At 34.6% G+C, this 21,191-nt stretch overlaps 1 long non-coding RNA gene across 3 annotated transcripts in view; it reads right to left on the bottom strand.

The window, feature by feature from the left end:
- The window catches only part of LOC122806569, a 204,074-nt gene that overhangs the window by 79,268 nt on the left and 103,615 nt on the right, over positions 1-21,191 (bottom strand). For 2 of the 3 annotated variants that reach the window (XR_006365522.1, XR_006365521.1), the window contains exon 4: positions 17,627-17,827. The exons of the other annotated variant lie outside the window; for it this stretch is intronic. This is a non-coding gene — a long non-coding RNA (uncharacterized LOC122806569). The remainder of the gene's footprint in view (positions 1-17,626; positions 17,828-21,191) is intronic. 3 annotated transcript variants of the gene reach the window in all.

The following is a 21,191-nucleotide window of genomic DNA, read 5'->3' on the forward strand; positions in this document are numbered from 1 at the left end:
TTTGTTACCATTTTGGACATGACTGCTACATTTACTCCAGCCTTATATGAGTGGTCTACTTTTTCTTTTCTTGCTGTTTGGCTTGTGTTTGTGTGAGACCACTTGGCACTAACAATGAGTTGGATTTTAATCCAGATTCAAGTATGGAAAAATTGCGATGAGTTCTTAGTGTTGATACCAATATACTCCTCTCTGTCACACAGTTGACTGAGAGCTGTGAGACACCCCAGCATGGTTTGGCTCTAAGTGAATTTTTTGTTTCCCAGTTGAGGAAGCTTGAAAATGATTTATATAGATATAAAAGGTATCAGTGCCAGAGGCTTCATTTAGAAGCATGTATTCAACACAAAGTGGTGCCTAGTGGCATGAGAGTGTTAAAAAATGCCCATTTATGGTGATGCATATCCTGAACTACTTAAGAAATGGCAGAGCCTGAATCTATCATTGGGGCTGAACTATCACAGACTTCTGATTGACTTCTTTTATCCTATGGAACTTTTGTTAGGCACAGAAATCAAGAATTTACAACATGACAGAATCTTGTCAAGCAATAATATGTGAAGTCTTGAGTAACATTGTTCATTATGGAGACAAGCTTCAGGCCAGTAAACTGAGGAAGTTACAGTGTGACCTGAATGACTTTAGACAGGGTCATGTTTGTTCTTGGCCTCAGCAGGCTTTACAGAATAGGCCAGAGAGACCAGATGATAGAATCCCAGAGGATAATGGGGCAATGGCTGTGGAAGGCAATAGTGCTAAAGTTAATGCTTCAAATGAACCTGGCTTTAGCAGCCATCTCTCCAGTACATCTACGGCTGTACCTGTTATGAATACTGATGTTTCAATCACTATTACAGCTCACACCTCCAGTACAACTGAGTCTAAAGCCCCCTTTTTCCATAGCATCCCCTTTGCTGATAACAAGGGACTCCTGAGAGACTCACTCATGCAGTCATGTGAGATGGGGGAGAGCGCAGTATTACAACAATACCAGCACAGTGAGAATGAGGAATAGGCAATGAGTAACCTTGTCTTCAACATTTCATTGTATAATCTTACCTCTGATCAACGTTCCTTGTTAAATAAAGGGCTCTCTTTCATAACTTCAGAAGCTTCAGACTTGATGGATGTCCTTTTTGACCTAAAGCTGTTTATCCATAATGTCTCCTTGTCTCTGTTGATCAATAGTTATCAGTCTACTTACTCTTTCTTTAAGAAACTCAGTCTGTACACCCTAGATCTACATCCATTGGTGGCAGCTTTTATTGAAGTATGTGACAAAGAAAACAGAGACACATTAATGAAGAAACATAAACACGGTAGCCATAACTGGACTCCTGGCCAGAAGAAGGCATTGCATGAATTGCATGCAGCTAGACATCTATAAATACTCCCTGCAGATAAGGGAGGAGGCGTGGTTGTCTTGAATAGAGATCTCTGTCTGCATCAGATGTCTACTATGTTGAGTGACTTTACTACGTATGTTAATATTGCTAATTATAGAGTAGATGGCTTTATTACCTGAGTACATTATTTGATCTATGAATTGTTGATAATAGGATTGATTATACAAGAGTTGTTTGACTATTTTACTGTTGATAATCCTGTTATCCCTATTTTATATGGGCTCCCTAAAATTCATAAGAATCTTGAGAAGCCACCTATGAGAACTATCCTCTTGAGTAGAGGATGGTCACTGAGCCCTTATCCTTTTATGTGGAGAAACCATTTAGACCTGTTCTATATAGTGTTACCACAGTGCTGAAAGATACTAAAAGCTTTCTGGAAAACTTTTATGTCTGGGCTGAATGGAATTTGCATGATGATGCTTTTCTTTTTGCCAGACTTGATGTGAATTCATTGTTCTGTTATTTCTAATGTTGTTGGAGTTGCTAATGTTAGGCAGTTTCTGGTTTCACATACTGATTTTTCCACCACTAAGGTTGAGTTACTGTCTTCTTTGATTGAAATTATACTTGAGAATAATGTCTTTATTTTTGAGAACAACTTTTATTTACAGAGAATCAATGTTACTATGGGCACTGCATGTGTTAACAGCTATGCCAGCTTGGTCCTTGCAAACTGGGAAAATAGTTTGCTTTTGAATGGTAATACATTGTCTTCATCTACTGGAATTTATACGCATTTTGTAGACAACATATTTATTGTGTGGAAAGATAATGAACAAGAGTTTAAGGCATTTGTTGACTTTCTACACAACACAACTGATTTTTTGAGGCTTAGGAATAAGGTTTCTGGAGAATCTTTGGGGTGCTTAGATATCTCTGTGTGCTGGCAACAGCTACATGATATTTCAACAAAAAACCCTGTAAAAAGAACAGTCTGTTATTGAGAAGTAGTATGCATCCATGTCATGTTACGTGGAATATCTTGAAAGGCCATTTTGTAAGAGTAACGAGGTTACATAACGAGGATGATGGTCTGCAGTTAGCCTTTGAACAATTAAAAAGTGATTTTGTGGAGAGGGGTTATAGTCAGTCTATTGTAGAAGAATGTGCCACTACAACCTTAGCCCTTAGAAATGCTAAAGGTAAACCTTATTTTTCAAGGAGAGCTGAACATAGACGTGATAATTCTATACCTTCACAGCATTGTGTTACCAGTGGACCCATGTTCACATACTCCAGTGATATTGGGCTAATTTGCGACATGCTGCAGAAGAATTGGCCTATTTTATTAGCATACCCTGAGGTTAGACAGGTCATTGATTCTGAGCCGAAGTTCTACTTTAAAAATAATTTGTCCATAAAAAGACAATTATGTTATAGAACTAAACCAGCTGTGATACCTGAGTCAGAAAGCAAGGCTAACAAAGTAACAAAATAATGTATTTCGTCTAGCTAAAATCTAGATAAAATGGAAGAAAGAAAAGAAGCCTAAATTTGTCTGTTACTGTCTCAAATATATCTGACAAAAGTCACCAATGCAGCTTTTTACTGCATGCGCGTGGCACCCAAATTTAGTTTGGTGCCCATATTTTCTGCAAATGTTGTTCTTTTCTATCCTGATGACTTTAAAATATCATGTCAATGATTTTAAATATGACAGTATGACTTCAGGTCAATACTATCTCATTGTAAATTTGTGTCAATGCTTCAAATATCCAATTCTCATTCATCTTTTATGTGCCACTAAGTGACCTAGCTCATGGCTGAAAAGGGCCATTATGAAGAACCCACTTAGCTGGATAACAATTGAGTGGATTAACAAAGGAAATGAGCTAAATAAATAAACAAACACATAACTAGACAAACAAACTTGTAAACATAATATTCTAATTACATTTCAATTTCTTTTTTCATGTGTATTGTTAAATGAAATGAAATGCCAACTATAATGTATAATGTCTTTCTCTGTCACAAAAACTTGATAAATGAGGGTTTTGCTTTTTAGTACAATTAATTTCAAGCACATTTGCTTCAGTATAGTTTTGTTGAAGTATACGAATGATTTTATTTTCATCATTATATTTTGCCTTGAGAATTTTAGAAATTTACTTAACAGTGACATTCAAGAGGAAACAGAATTTTTGCTGTTTACTATTACAGAAAGTTGCAGTTAAGCTAAACTTTAACTACTTTAGACACTGACACATTACCATTTCTCCTTTTATGACTATTAATAAAATGAGACACAGACACGATACTGAAGTCATAACCAGTGATTATACAAAAAAAGAAAAAGAACACATTTCTTGCGGAAGTTGCAAGCCACACACATCTAGAAAAGAGAAGCTACTATCTTGTTGAGTATTTTTTATGGAGAGTGTCAGCATAGATTTCTTTTTTTTCAAAACAGGTTTATTGTTTTAACATATAAGAGAAATATCATAACAATTTTATACAAGTAATTAAAAATAGGTATTATTATAATATTCAACAAAACAACTAAAGTATTTACAAAGACATCCACTACAATCAGATCAATTAATTAAACTAAAATACCATGCTATTGAAATTAAAATTTTTTTAACAAATTTTGTAAATTATCCCATACAATAAAATAAGATGTTTTTCTATTTGTTCTAGTCCTAATTGTGTTTATTTCCATATGGCACACTATATTCATAACATTTTTAAATTCATTGAACGAAGGAGGTGTATCTGAAATCCAATTTCTAGTTATTATTTTCCTAGCTACTGCTAGAGCATAGATTTCTAAGTGAACAGTAAACTGAAATGTGGACATAGGGCTGATATATGGACATCAGTGATTATTTAGTTGTTCTGATTACTGTGAAATATCCATTAAACCACAGCTGTACTATGTTTAACAGCGACAAAGAATGCATTCAACAAATGCTATCTTACAATTACTTGTCCATCTCCGTAGCCAGCTGATCCTGCAATTCTCAGACTAGCTGCTCACTTTATTACTTCTCATCTGTCACTCTGCCTTTCTAAAAGTCTGGGAAAGGGTTGGAATTATTTTAGTCATAGAGACTATGGTGATGTCTTCATTTAGATGACTATGGTTCAGTCCCTCTTTTTTTCTCTCTTCCGATCTCTGTTTCTCTTTCCCCTCCTTAACTTCCCTAAAACTTTTGAGAAGTGATCTGTTTTAAGTCTTATGACCTTTTGGCTTACAACAAGCATAACTAAGTTAATTTGTAGTATGCCCAAACGGAGGCTAGCTCGTAGACACTACTTACATCAAAAAGAAAAGTGTAAGCTAATAGGGAAGTCCCTGTGAGCTTTGAAAAAAACTTTGAATCAGTTATCAAGCATCCTAAACTACCACTACCAGTCAGGACTGTGCAGCAGTTCTTATCAGCTTTGTGTATCAGGTTTCAGACCTGTTTTTTCTGAAAAGGACTTCATGTTATATACCTGGTTCTCTCCAACTCCTCCTTTATTTACTGGTATATAGATTTGACAGATATTTTGGTGTCTGTTTTAAGACATTATAATGTTCTTTGTTTAGTCAATGTCCTTCCATTCTGAGACTTTAACCCCAAACATACCTTCCTCAGCAGTGACCTAGATTATGTTAAAAGTACTGAGAATCACTGCAGACTCTCAGACCTCTGACCAACTGAAATCTGCTATGGAGCTGTACTCAGATTCGTAGCTCATTAATTACAAGAACCAAAAACAAGTTTCCCCAGATTATCTCCATCTAGAAAATGACCTTACTTTTTGCTTTGTTTCATGTATTAGGACCCAGTAGACACAACACCTATTTCCAGGGTGTTCCTCATGCTTTGATCAAATGACTCATTCAAAATGATTTGCTAGGCAGATGGAAGATGTTCAGGGAGTCAAATGCAGGTGAATGTCATTAAGCTAATTTGTAGCTTACTCCTTAACCTTCTAAGGTACACTGGCACCTAAAGAAAACCTAGAAGCAATGCTCCTGTTTTATCAAGGGATATGCTTAGATCCACACTCTATTCTCTAGTTAAATTGCTGAAGCGAGTTTAAGATACATGTCCACCTCATGAGTTGCTACACAGTCAGAGTTATTTTCATTCATTCAGTTTCTTTGGGTGACAAGGAGAATACATAGTTACACCGGATCATTTTCATACATGAATCCCACCTGCAGTGATGGCACAGAATAACTGGGCATCTATCAGCAGGTCATAAGGCCATACTTTATGCAAATTTAAAGCTACAAATAAGCAAGGCAGGTAGTACGTTATACATAAAAGAAATTAATACAAAACTGACAACTATATTGCAACACTAGTAAATTCCTTCTTATCACTATTATAGTCCTATGACTCATATAATGCATCAATTGTCTAATGACTGTGTCTTTACTTGAGTTAATGTATCTCATTTAGACAACTGCTTATTTTCAACATTAGTAAGGTCAAGTCTGAAAAGGGTCACATGTGGCCAGTTCTATTACATATTAACCAAACGAAAGTTAATTAACTAAATAGTAAGCACCAGTTGATAAGGATGTCTTAGAATTTATATTCAGTTCGTCATCTGACTCTAAACATCTGGAAGAGCTGTCAGATATGGCTCATTAAGGAGTGCCACATTTTATGAATTCAAGTAAGAAATGGTAATTGTGGCCTCCAAGGTGACATGGTCCTGAATAGTAGTGAGGACTGGATGGAAACTATACCAGTTCATAGGCAATGACTGATAATATATCAACACATGTCACTAGGCTGCTAAAGATAGCAATTATCTGTATAGGTAACTTCCCAGATTTGAGGGGTGTGCGTTGTTTCAAATTATTTCAGTACCACAAAGGAAGGCACGTCATTTTTAAGACCATGTGATGAGTAATGGATGTACGGGCTGGGTCCATCCTAGCCATTGTTATTAGTCTTCCTGGCTTGTTGCAGAATAGAAGATGGCAGTATCTGAAAAGGAACTGCAGGAAAAGCTTATCATGAAGACAGAAAATGTACGAGTCAGCTAAATGCCAAAAAAGAAGCTGTTTTTATTAAACCAAGTTTAGCACTTTAATCCAACAAATAAACAAGATTCCATCAGAACTAGATTTAATTATTATCAGCTTTTTGGTGGGTGGAGGGTTTTTTTTTTTTTTTTGCTTTATGGTTTACAATGTTACCCTGAAATGTAAAAGCTCCATGCACAATTACTTGTAGATTTTAACATGAATTGTATCACTTCAAGTCTATATGAGCACTTGAGGAGATCGGGAATTCATGGAAATGTATAACTACTAAAAATAAGCATATCTGCAGGTGTTGTGCATGGCTGCCTAACACCTGCATTTCTGCAGGTGTTAGGAACCCATGCATTCCCACTCAGAGGGTGCTAACCCTTACCACATAGTTAAAGATTCGCACACCAAGCTTGCTTCATTTTATAAAAGAACACTCATTATTATTGCATGACACAATGATTACCTTTTCTCTGCTACCGCTCAGGCACAGAAAAGAGTGAATGATATGTCTTCAAGCCTTTGCACATCACTATAAGAAAAAATAGTAAGTAAACAGATGATGACAAAACAAAAATGTAAGGAAATACAAGCTGAGCACCTTATGATCAAGCAATCCAAGCTTGATTTCAAATTCGACATATTTAGCTGAGTAAAATAAACATAACATTTGTTTAAACAGTTTTAAAATTTCCCAGCATCCTACCTGCATGCTTTCATTGGAAACAAACACAATCTCTCTGAAAGACTCTACTGCACAATAAAAGTAATCAATGCATTTATTTAAAAGTAATTATAAAACAATTAACCTAACTATATCTCATTCATAAATAGACTTGGACAATATTAAACATATACCAAATGATTTCCATATTTATTGATAAAATGATATATTGTGTATTTCAAACATTCGATTATTCGTTTTATAATAACTATTCCTTTATACCACTTCTTGCACACTTAGGACTTTGTTCAAATGCCCTAATCCTTAAATCAAATAGTCTGTAATTCATTTGTATGTAGTGTCTGGCTATAAGTTTAATGATATCCTTGTTACTAACATCTCTAAGATGTTTATGAATTCTTATTTACCTGAATAAACTTTAGTTTCCCCTGTGTGTGCTTTCTTATACCTGCAAGCATTTTGCATACAATCCTCCCTCAGAAAAAATGCATTTATTGATTAACTACAAAATGCTGACTTATAATACATTTGAAATATACATGTTGAACATCTTTGGAAAATGAAGTCTGAAGAGCAAAATAAGCTTTACACCACTTTATCTGTGAGACTGTTTCTTCCTCCAAAACCATATTTTAATGTTCTGAGTTAAAACAAGTTTTCTAAGATTTAGCAAGCCACAATTTCTTGACTGGTGACATTTTCTCTGTGACTACTTAAACTGTACCCATATGAGCCATGAACTCTTCAACCAAATCCATAATAATATCTGCATATTTACAACAGGCCCCTAAACATTTTATCCTGTTGTGAAAGCACTCTAAGTGGAAATGATACAATGGAGACAAGTTGAATGGAGGTTGATAAGGAGTAATAAGTATCTATGGCATGGGTAAAAGAGTGGGTCAGGATAGGCATATGACTGCAACAGCCCAGCATCATCTCAGCACATTTAAAATCAGATGGTAGCCAATAAGGATCTTTTGATCCTCTCAAATTTAAGATTAACTTGCCTCTGTAACCACAATCCACCATCTTTAGCTTTAATGCTAACTCTTATGAATCTTCCATGGTGGCCAGTGTAATATTACTACATGTAAGGTGCCACAGGTTACCTGCCATTGCCACAAAATGTAAATAAGAACTTTATATGGAGATACAACAGTGAGTGTCCCACTAAGAACATGAAACAGTGATAGAAACTACCATGTTTTATTCATTAGTCATTTCAAAATATACCAGCCACCAAAGCAATACAAAAATATATGGCTTCCTATTGAAATATTAATACTGGAAATGTCAAGTACCCACATGCTGAAAAAAGCCAAAAACCCAGGATAAGAATCAATTTTGAACATTTCTCTTCTCCTTCAAAATTGTTTGGAGGGGGAAAAGCCCCAGGCAACCCCCATACCCCTAAACCCATATATATATATATATATATATATATATATATATATATATATATATACATATGTATAATATATATATATATATATATATGTATAATATATATATATATATATATATATATGTATATATATATATATATATATACACACACACACACACACACACACACACACACACATATATCTATATATATATATATATATATATATATATATATATATATATATATATATATATATACATACATACATACATACCAACTCCAACATTACCATACCTCATAGAAAAAGGAAAATTCAGGGGAAATGGCCATCTCAAACTTAGTGTATGTAAATCTGGTTTCTCGGCCATTCTGTCTCTGTGTTTCAGGACTCACTCTAGAAGTTCCCGACAATTCAAATGATTACCAAATATACGTAGGATTAAGGTCAGGCTACACAAGTGAGACACAAACTGCCATCATTCTGTAAAGTACAGTGTAGTGCAAATATGTTTTAATTTTACAAAAATAAAAAAATAAAAATATCCCAATGATAGCCAGGTACCTCTGCATCAACTAATAAACAGTCCAAAGGCAAAAAACAAGCAAAGGCAAGGCTCCAGGTTCTCCAAGAGATTTAATAACAGCAGACACAAGCGCTTTCACAAGATGCTTCTTCAGGTGTATACCATATTGAACTAAAACACCCTTCTTATACCATTCAATCATAGTCACATGATCAACCATTTAACATTTAAAGGCATAGAAACACATCTAGAAAGCATATCAAAATACAAAAGAAATATAAAATACACATATAAAATGTTTTTTAAAACATGTTACATAACAGCATAAAAATATCTATGTAATGGGTCATGTTTTTAGAATGGGTTTCAAAGGTATATGGTCATTAAGCCCATGTCCTACATCTGCCCTTAATCTCACAATCCAATCAGCCTCTAACCCTTCCATTCTACTTCTAACATCACCTCCCCTTTGGTTCTCAAAACACCTCCCCAAAACCATAAACCTAAAAATATGTTGGTCATTGGTTTCATTCACATGTTTAGCCAGTGCATTAAATACACTTTTCTTCTTGATATGATAAGCATGTTCTCTCATTCTATCCTTTAGCTGTCTATCAGTTTTACCAACAAAAAACTTATTACACACTTGGCATACAGCCAGGCAATGTGGGAGCTGTCACATGTTGCACTTACCCTGATCTTAAACATCTCTCCTCTATCCGGATGTCTAAAGTACATACAGAACTGACATTTCCTACATGGTCTGGTCCCTCTTGTATCAACAGCTTTAACATAATCCCTCATGTTACAGAGCCTTCTCTTAAGGGATTTTTTATTTCTAAAGGTGAATTGGGGTTGTAAATCCAGGAACTTACTCACCTGCCTATCAGTGGTCAGAATATTCCAATGCTTATTAATAATATCTGTATACTGTCTAATATTCCTTGAATAACTAAAGCACATACTCAGCTTACTGGAATTATATTTATTTCTTTCACTGTGAGTTGTGTTAGTTTCTATTGGTTCTGAGAAATATGGTTTAGCTCTATTATGTCTTAATTTAACCACATCTGCTATGTTTTTGCGTACCATACATTCATCATAACCCCTTTCCATGAACTCTGCACCAACCATGTCCATCTGTTGGTAAAAATCCTCCTCCTTCGCATTGAGTCTAGATGCTCTTTATATATGGTTCTGTACTACATTTCTAAATATGCACCTGGGATGCATGCTCTCACTAATTAATAGGTTTTTCACATGGCATTATTTCCTATACAACCTCGTATTCAATTAATTATTCTCTCCTTTAGATTTAGTGACATCTAAAAAGTTCACATTTGGTGAATCAAGTTGGCTCTGCAAGGGCGGATTCATGATATATTTGTAGTTTCTGTGGAGATTTTCTCCCTGGGCCTACACTGAAAAGGCTTTTTACTGCCCAGTTGGACTTTCCCAGTAAACAAATGCTAATAAATACATAAACAGACAAACAAATAAATACATAAATAAATAACCTTCATTATATACTCTTCAGTGAAGATGTGGGAGGTGTTTGAAACATTCAGGGTTAAATGGGCTTCGGGTAACCCTTTTTGCAGTTAAAACTGGAGTGAATTTGTTTGCTAGCATTTTTTGCAATGTCTACTGGGCCAGAGTAGGTGATGCCATAGGTTCAGAGCACTGCTGGGTGTTATTTCTTACTTTTGTAATGTAATCAAAGAATGGCTTGTACTTGCCCTTATCTTCAGATGCTAACCTACCTGCATGGACTGCTTTAGTAGACAAAATACTATTTTAAAATTTTTATTCAGTTTCTTGATGTTATCCTTAATATGACTTGTATACTTTATGGATTTTTTCCTTATTTTATTGCAAAATTTATTTATGTTTAGCATGATTTGGATCTAAATACCTCTTAATTGTACAGATTTTCGCAGAATGTCCAGATTTTTGCCTTATATTTTTGGTCTTTTTTTCATAAAATTGTGGCTTTCTGGCAAACTACTGACAAATCATTGAAGAGTGAAGTTAGAAAATAATGACAGACATTTGAGTTTTAGACTTCACACCCTTCAGAAAATTCATGTTATTCTATCAACTTTCTAAGTTTGTAAGAGACATATTTCAAAATTGTCCCTATTTGTACCACTTATTTTATGGCTTTATCCAGATTTCTTACTCTAAGAGGTTGAATGTGTGAGATCAGTCATAGTTCTTCATCTTTAACAGTTGCTTTCTCCTTTCCCCAGTCCTGAGTAACCATGGAGTTAGCATATGAAAGTAACGGTATGAAGGAAATGAAGTCACTCACAATGGGGGTTGCAGAGGGGGGGGGGTGCTACATGCAAAAAATACTGCTTCAGTTATTTTCAATAAATGATCTGGGGAGTTTGGCCTGGGTAGTGTGTTTCTGTAGAGTTAATTTCAGACTTTTGAGTGGATCCACCAAATTGGTATATTCACCTGTATTCAGGTACCCATTCCAAACCTCTTAACACAGAGAATTCTGCAAAAAATCTTCTTAAACTTAAGACAGAAAATCCCCTAGAGACAGACCTATGCACACAGACATTTAGTCTCACAGCTGATATCAAATGTCTTCCAGACGCCTTGTTCATAATCTCTCAAAGGTAGAGTGCCATAGCTCTCAAAAATTGGTAGACTCATGGGTCTTAACAACTTTATTTTTCTGATGCCAGCTTGTCAAAATCCTTGTAAGGGTAATAATGAAATCAGTAGGTATAGAGAGGCTTATGGAATTATGAATGATACACTGCATTGATTCATGAAAAGTCATCATTATACAGGCAGTACCCTAGTTGACAAACATTAACAAACACTTAAAAAGTTAAAGTTGCAGTATGCTGGGCTGGACCTCTTGTCCTTTTTTTAGCCATGACAAAGTTATAATGAGATAATACATGGGTATAAGGCAAACAGTAATAATTTGTATACCAGAAACTTAGCTAAAAAATTCATTTACTATATGTCGGTATAGTGAAAATATACAATATATCAACTTTGCACTCACCGTATTGCTTGAAATCTAAAATTTTGGCTAGTGCCTGGGCATAATGGGAGTCCAAAAATAGTTAATAATTATGATATACTGACTATGCAAGATCACATTGCATACTCCTTCTAATATGTCTTCATTATGACTCAGAGTACTTCTAGTGAGAATAGGTAATGATGTTGAATTTCAGGTTGTGGCATACATGGAGTGAATGCTTTGGAAACAAGTTTGCAGTGAAGAAAGAGGAATTACATTGGTCAGATGTGAAACAGAGAAAGAGATTGTAGGTTATACTTGAAATGAGCATTTTTAACACATGATTGAAAATGGCATCCATGCAGCATCTCTAGCAGATTAATACCATGTTTGTTAGACATTTTGAAAGCACTGAATTAAAAAATAAATAGAGTTACAACATTCTGAATAACTTTTGCTATAGATTTTATTTCAAAATCAGATATTTGTAATTTTTGAACTTTTATTTTTTTACTAGTTAAACTGGGTAAATTTAAAAAAAATGGTCCCCTCACATCTTCTCTGCCAGAAAATAACTTCAATTTGTTACATCCTTGAAATAATTATCAGTAATGATGGACAATTTCCATTATCAAATAGACTTTATAGGAGAACACTGCAATAAATAGACAGAAGTCTTGAAAATAATGATACAGCAACAAGGCATTCAAGTAAAGGACATTGAAAGTTTTCTTACTGATACTGAATGCAGACTAAAAATAGGAAATGCCACAAAATAGATTTCTGCTGACACAAAACACATGGCTGCTGGACTAACTAATTGATTCAGAAGCTAGGGAATAGAGAAATGCTTGAGAATTTAATATATGCTTGAAAAAAAATAGAGGGCATCAATAAGCGCACTTTTATTAATCAGGTGTACCACAAGCACTTGTGTGCTCCATCTTTGTGATACACTTGGTCTCTGCCACTTGTTCTAATAGGCAAATGCTCAAACTCCCATTAACTCACTGTTCCATAACTACTTACCTCCCACAGTTCTATCAGAACCCAAACTCTAACCCCCAAATTCCATTCCCCTTCCTAAGCCTAAAACCCCAACCAATCTCCCTAACCATAAATTTCCTGATTGTTCCCTAACCCCAAAACTCTCTTCCCCATCCCTAAGCCTAAAATTCCAACTCACCCTCCCTAAACTGAAAACTCCAATCTCACTACCTAAACTTAAAACTCTCTTAGTGTTTCCTAACCTTAACCCTCACCTCCTGCTCGATCCCCAATGTTGCTTGCTCAAACTCAGATCCGAGATATGGCATGAGCAGCAGCCTACCCAGGCTATAAGATGCTCAAGTCCCTGGCTTTGAAACAGTGGTTTTCAAGTGCTTGAGACTAAAACACTTATAGCAGGACCTGTTTGATCATTTAGCTACACAGAAATTTACATCTATGAGGCCTTTCATTTGGCATAGAAATAGGACATGTATTACTTGTGAAACTAAGGAAAGAAGTAAGAATTACTCTCAAAGATCTAGTCAAATTCTTAATCAGTGTGCAGTGGAATTCTTGTAACCTGCCTCTTTTCCTAAAGATTCTGTCTAAAATATTAAAATAAAAATGTGGACAATATGATTGCTTCTTGATGTTGTTCAGTTTAATGAGTTTCCTTATAAGTGCTTTCATCCAGTAGATGTCATCAGCTAGGTTTTTAGTGAATGAGATTACATTTACATGACATGCTTAAATGTGTCTGAAAAGGGGAGTGTGGTGGTGGTGGACAGCTGTTGCCATTGGCAGTTAGTTTGACTGACTCAGTAGATGAGTGGTCCAATCTAGCTCTCAGCCTGATTGGAGGGAAAGGCTAGTCTTCAATTTGCATAGGTGGTCTAGCTGTTGTTCTCCAGAACCCCCTTAACATTGAACAATCTATTGCAATTATAGTCTTATTCTAATTGTTTTTTGTCATTGTTTTTCAAAAAAAAGTCAGGTCCTAGAGAAATCAATAAAAAACAGCCCCAGTAAAAGTGGGCATGGTGCTCTGACCTGGCAATTAATTAGTATATGGTTTATCAAGGTTTTAGGTATCAGCGTGACTTTCTAGGTTAACCAGTATTCTAATGATGCTTCAGGTCCTGAAGTGAAAGTGTTTTAACGATTTTTCTTCTGTCTAAGGTTATTTTCTTTGGCATGATTCACTGTGATCAGTTGAACTCTGCATTGAACACTGAAGTGAAAGCTCAATGCAGAAGAAAAGCACATGAATTTAGCTCTATGTTCTGGAAAAGTAGACACACAGTCTGAAGTTTCCCACATTCAGATGCTATTTAACCCTATTCAGTGGTAGCTCTTATTTATTGATTTATCTTGTGCCATCGATGACATTTTAGAAAAAAATAATAAAAAAAGAATTAGGCTAAGAATATGAATATAATTGTGACACCCATCCAATATGGTTGCGCACTGATTAACAGTATAATTTCAGCTTTTTTCATGAGAAAAGACATGGAGAAATAAGAGCTAGTAAATCTGCCAGCTGTCAGTTACTGACTAATAAGTACACTGCAAGGATGCCAGCAAAGAAGAGATTTAGAGAACCAAAAAGAAAACTAGCTAGAAAAAGTAAAGATCAAACTTTAACTGGAAAGAATTCAGCAGCTGTTCAGCAAAAAAAACGGTTCAAGTTTCAGCTTTGGTACAAGAAATGGCTTCCAGTAATTTAGATGGAAAAAATCAAATGTACTTAAAGCTAATGCTAATTAAAATAAAAGGAAAAACTGAATTAGCATATCAATCAACTCAAATAACAAAAGTTTGGAAAAGGTAGAAGAAGCTTTAACTAGCTATTCAGATGAACTGATGAAACTGCAAAAATAAGGGGGTGAAATAAAGAAAAGGCTGGCTGAGTATGAGACTTCTCAAAAAGGTCTATTTCAAAATATGACAGTGTTAGAAAACAGAGCACACAGAGAAAACCAATGATTTCTGCTGTAACAGTAAAACTGGAAAGAACACACTATATTAATTTATGAAACAACAAATAAGCAACTGGAATGGTACTCCACTGCAGGATTTGTTAATTGAAAGTGCACACTGAATATATAATCCAATCTTGACTTTGAGAAAGCAGCCAAGACCTACATTTTTAAAGATGCAATCATACCATTGGAAAGCAACGGTCCTGACAAAACTATGACAGGAAATGATTATCAATTGTGCACTAGGTAGAAGAGAAGCAAATTTATCCCACCCATCATTGAATGTCAAGAGACAGGAGTGAGATTCAAGCTGCTGCATCCAGCTGTCTTCAGAATATTTTTTTTTCCTTGATAATCAAAGACATTGGACATTTAAAAGTTTATACTATAAAAAAGTGAGTCATCAAATGGAGAGGGACTCTGCTTCCCATTCTCTGACAATAAAGCTCATAGAGAGACTTTGCCATTAAAACCTTGTCCAATGTTCCAAAGAAAAATGCTTTAGAGACAGAAAAAAACACAGGAGTTGAACAAAAGAATTAGGAGTACTTTGGACTTGAACCAGAGTCTAGTGCTGGAAGATGGAGATAAACAGGAAGAATACCAGCAACACTGAAATTAGTAAATAAATGTGAGATTATAACACATCAATCACATTTGAAAAATATGGCTTTGAAAGAAAAAGTGGCTGAAAAAGATTGGACTTTTGTTGACTGTGCTGAACTTGTGGTAGACTGTACAGCATACACCCCAATTCATTCATTAGTATTTAGAAGACACTGAAAGAGGAAAAAAGTATCTGTAAGTTGAACAATGTTTGTTCTTAACAGTATTTGTATAAAACATTTCATGATATAAACTGAATGTTATATAGTAAAACAAATTTGTGTAGTATGCATTCAAGGGTATCTTAAATGAGTGGGTAAGGTTGACTCTTTTCAGTGACTGATGAATATGATATAGATATTAAAGTAAACAGGTACATTTTTGACTGTTGGACATGATATAGATATTAAAGTAAACAGGTACTTTTTTAGTTTAAAGAAATATATACATCAGAATGTAAAAAAAGAAGTAAGGCTGGATAAAGGCAAGTTTAAGTTAATATGCTGTACTGTTGGCAGCTGGGGGTGGGGATGAGGTGCAAAAGTGCACTGATTATATTTATATGTAGAGCTGAGATGTTTTCTCGTATTTTTGCATAGATGAATGCCTGGATTAGTGAACTTGGCTCAATCTAAAAAAGTGATTTTTTGTAAACAAATAACCTTGAAAAATAAGAGAAAATTATGAATGCCATGAAAAGTGCCAAGTTTCTTGCATATGTAGGGATATTTTTTTTCTTTCAGCAAATGTTGAGCAGTTTAAGAAGCTTGCAGCTGAAGGCAGTTGTACATTCTCTTCTTATATTCACATGGAAATGAGCTGTCTGGAGGTGCAAGCAATTAATCTTGAGATTGCTGAGCATTGTTAAAGGATCAAGGGCAAGCAGTTCATTAAAATAAAGTTTGAAATTATTGGAAGTGAATAATAGAGATACAGCTTCCCTAGCAGCCTTAATGCAGCTATACAATTAATAAAACATAATATAATATAATTATAATTGAGTTTTATTTGAAGATATCCAGTGCACGTTTTCTTAAGAGTAAACAATGTTTTCTGAAAGCATACAAGCTGTTTTTCACATGTGGGAGGGGAACAGATATAAGTAAAGAACAGTTAGCAATCAGTGTAAGTGAAAGCACAGGCTGCACCATGCGCTTTAACGTAACCTTAATTTTAGCTTAGATAATTGCTGTAGGTACAGCTAACAATTTGAAGCAATTGTTCCATATGCTAACACTAGGAACCGTTTTGGATTTCATATATTACTTATGAAATCATCTTTGAAACCATGATCTTCTTCAAGATTTATAACTTCTAAAGTTTATGTCTTAGCTTTACAAAATGTTAATGCTTAAAACAGCTTGCTCAAAGCTGTCTGTCAAAGCTGGGAAGAATAACATAAGGCTTAATAGTGAGCGTGTCATCTTTATTAATGGAAAAATGGAACACTTGCTGGCTTCCAGTTAACTCTCTCATGAAGAAAAATATTGAAATGTTTTTTCTACCCTGAAAGACTTTAGTATAACTAGAAGATGAAACAAAGGTGTTCACCATATAGTAAAAGCGTATGTTGAATACAATATTACTATTGGTAACTGAGAAGCTATAGAATAGAAGGATATGTCAGTTAAAAAAGAAAAAAAATGGGCAACTATAATTACATCAAAGAGGACAACAGATACATTAGATAAGTAAAGCTTTAAGGAGAAAGGCTTTAAAAATTACAGAAAAGTAAAGTACTTCACTCACTGCTTAAAGTAAACCTCTGCTTGACTGCTAATAATGGAGAATTAAGAAATCTGCTATGTTAGAAATAATTTGAAAATGCCATCTCTGATATCAAAATTGTTTCTAAATAGTTTCAACTTTGGTCTTCTCAATATGAATATAAGCTAGTATAATATACCTGATAAGAAATTAAGATTTAATTAAATTAAGGTTCTTAAAGATAATATATATAGGCTAACCACAGTCATGTTGTTCATCCATTTTTTCATGTGTTACAGCTTTAAATCCCTAATTAAAATATTAATTTATTTGCATTTTCCATTTTCTTACCTTTGCATTGTGAAAAGTTGGAGCACTTAATGGAAAGTAGCTCACACAAGCCATGGGGATGATTTTATAAAGTAAAGGTCGGTTTACATAGTCAACCATGTCTCAGCATTTTTGAGTGATAATCTGCCTTCAAGGAGAGACTGCTTATTTTGGAGACTCAGCATGAATTCTTACTTCTGGTTCCTATTGATGTGAGACGCTCTGAGGTATTACAGAGAATATGTACAATAAGCACTTATTTAGTAAATAGTATAAAATGACATATACAGTTTTTATGATTGGTAATCAAAGCAGATCTATACAAATATTTTGTGAAATCATGCTAGTGCAATGCAGGAGCAGAATGTAACACATAGATTGTATTTCATTATACAGCTATTCTCATTCCACTGAGAAGAAATCAAACAAAACATCTGAGTTTGCTTTGAAGTTCTTAATCTGGAATTTCAAAACCTTTCATCAGTTAATGCATACATAAGGGTACTATAATTGCCAACTAGCTTGCTATCTTCATGTGAAATATATAAAAGGATATAGTAGTTATATTCTACCATATATTTATTAGTTTGTAAAACAGTGCAATCTTGAATACAACAAATTGAAGCTAGAGTGTATATATACTATCTAGCTGTGGAAAAAAAATAATGTGTTTACTTGAGAATTCAAAATGTGTTACAGAGTTATGTAAACTCCTGCTTTCACTGTATTGCCATACAAACGCATTTGGTATAGTTGCATTGTAACGAAAATTGTTCATTTTACATTTTAGGGTAAACATCTTAGGGAAAACTGAGAAGAGTAATTATAAAAACAACTGAAACTTAACTTGATTTTGTATACTTGTATACAAAAGGCATGTGTTCTAAATAATGTACACACTTCTGAGAATATCATGCTAACTTGATGTCTCTAATTTATATCTAACACAATACTTCTTTTTGGAGATGTTTTACACTTAGAATATAGTTAGATTGTTTTGTAACAGGAAAACTTCACACTTAGTAATGTAATCCTGGAAAGGGTTTTATCTTTTGAGCTACATGGATATGTTCACTGGATTGTTCTGTTTGTTGCAGTAAGATTATTCACTCGTATACACTTAGTGATGATTGGAAATAAACTAATATATTAAGGCTATTAGAAATATTCATCTTTCATTATGATGGACTGGATTTTTTTTTACAAACAAACACATGGAAAATATAAAGACTGATCTCCTCTGAGAATTTGAATTGTGATGCAGATGTATGCAGGACACTGATTTTACTGCAAAAAAGTATGTTAAAATTTGTCTGTATTCTGCTGTTCTTAAAAAAAATCGGAGAGCAGCAGTACGTAGTACAACCAGGAAGTCACTCTGTAAACAGATGCTTGAAAAATAACTGAACGTGGATTTTTTAACGCAGGTTTATTGTTTAAAATAATAGCGTTTTCGCTGACAAACCAAAAGCAGCTTCTTCAGAAAATAGAATAAACAGTTTGGCGCCGAGGCTTCCATTTAAAAACAAGACATGTCATAATGACATCACTGCTACATCCACAATTCTAATTTAAAGACACACTGATGTATTACTGAAGTGAAAATTCAGATGGGCTAAAAAACTGTATCCAGCTCTTAAAGTATACCTCATAAAACAGTGTAAACGAAACACATATATAAAAAATGTTGAAGTACCAAGCAATATCAAATATCACAAATAAATAAAATTGAACATTTAAATTAAGGAAATTTTGTTATGTTGACTGATTCAAAGCGTCATCAGTACTAAAGTGACACATTGCTCATCAAGTAGTAATCAAAGTGGAGAACGCTCCAAAAACAGTAAAGAAAGTAAAATCATGTACACAGATTATAAATTAGTGAGACTATGTTATTTAATGATCTAATTCATTATTTAATAGTAATAAAAAATAGTAGTAAAGAATAGTAAAATAAAGTAATCTCACACTATTTAATTTAAAAAATAAAACAAGTAGAAAAATAAAAGTAAAAAGACCTTCTATCGTAATTGTAGTAGTCTATACCTCAAACTCTATTTAATGTAACTTCTCATTTTTAGTAATACTGAGATGTTACAATTCTCATTGAGCCCAGGGTGGTGAAAGGCATTAAGCCTGATCTGCCATTCCAGTTCGTGTAGTTCAAGTAATAAAGACAGTGGGCCCCCTCTAATACTAGGGGGTACATGGTCGATCCCCATGAAAGAAAATTTGTGGTCGGGAAATTTCTCAATATGCCTAGCTAGGGCATTTTCCTGTTTATTTGTCCTGATGGCGTAAACGTGTTCGTATATACGTTGACGGAATTTACGATCCGTCTTGCCAATATAGAAAGCAGGACAATTGTGGCAGAAGGCTCCATAAATCACTGATTTTGTATTGCAATTGATTGTATGTCTTATCAGGTATTTACTATCATTGACAGTAAAGGAAGCCCCTGTTTTTAAACAGTGACACCAGTTACAAGAGCCACATGTTGTAGACCCTTTAAGTCTCATGAAGCTAAGTTCATGTCTACCTTGCATAAGCTCCTTGAGGTTCCTACCTTTTCTAAAAATAACTCTAGGAAATGGGCCCAATTTTTCGAAAAGATCTATATCGTTCCTTATCAAGTCCCAATTCTTGTTTAGAATTTTACAAATTCTCCCTGTGTCGTTACTAAAGACAGTAATGAAGCTAGACACTAAATTGTGTTTAACCAAGAATTCAGGTGGCGTAGAATTATGTGGTGAAAATTGGTCAACACGGACTTGTGTATGTTCTACAGGGCTCAGTGATTGGTCTACCTTAAGTTTAAGAAGAGGTTTAAAAATGCCTCTAGCTTTTTTTATTTCTATTTCTATAATGATTTCCTCGATCAATGAGGTCGGATACCCTCTATTTAGAAATTGACTCTTAAGGAACAGACATTCTTCACTGAAAGCTGAATCAGAGTTGCACATTCGTACTGCCCTGACAAACTGGCCTTTAACTGTGGCCCTCTTTTGTTTGAAAGGGTGCTGACTAGTGTAGTGTAAAAGGGAATTACAGTGTGTAGGTTTCCTAAACACTTTGGAAAAGTACATTCTAGCAGTGTCATCTTTATTTAGCTTCACATCTAAGTAGTCAATGACTTTATCCGAAAAAGTTGATGTAAATTTCAGAAAGGTGGTAGTACAGTTCATAAAATCTACTAAGGAATCCGCTTCAACCTTATTTCCTTTAAACAAGATGAAAATGTCGTCTAGATAGCGAGTGTAAAAGCATATCTGTTCCTTAAAGGAAGGGTTTGGTAAGATGAACTTAGATTCCCAAAAGGCCATGAAAATGTTGGCCACACTGGCCCCACATGGGGAGCCCATGGCTATGCCTTGTTTCTGTAGAAAAATTCTTTCATTGAAAATGAAAAAATTAGAATCAAGGACAATGTCCAGTAATTCTGTGACTATACTGATTTCATTATGCGTGGCACCCAGATCTTTTAGTTTAAGACCCACCCACTCGGTAGCTTCCTGATGTGGTATTGATGTGTATAGGTCAACCACATCTATTGTGAGGAAATTGAATTCAGGGTTGTACACTATAC

Source organism: Protopterus annectens, chromosome 7.part0 (genome assembly GCF_019279795.1).
Source record: "Protopterus annectens isolate FY-2018-M chromosome 7.part0, PAN1.0, whole genome shotgun sequence".
Taxonomy (NCBI): Eukaryota; Metazoa; Chordata; order Ceratodontiformes; family Protopteridae; genus Protopterus; species Protopterus annectens.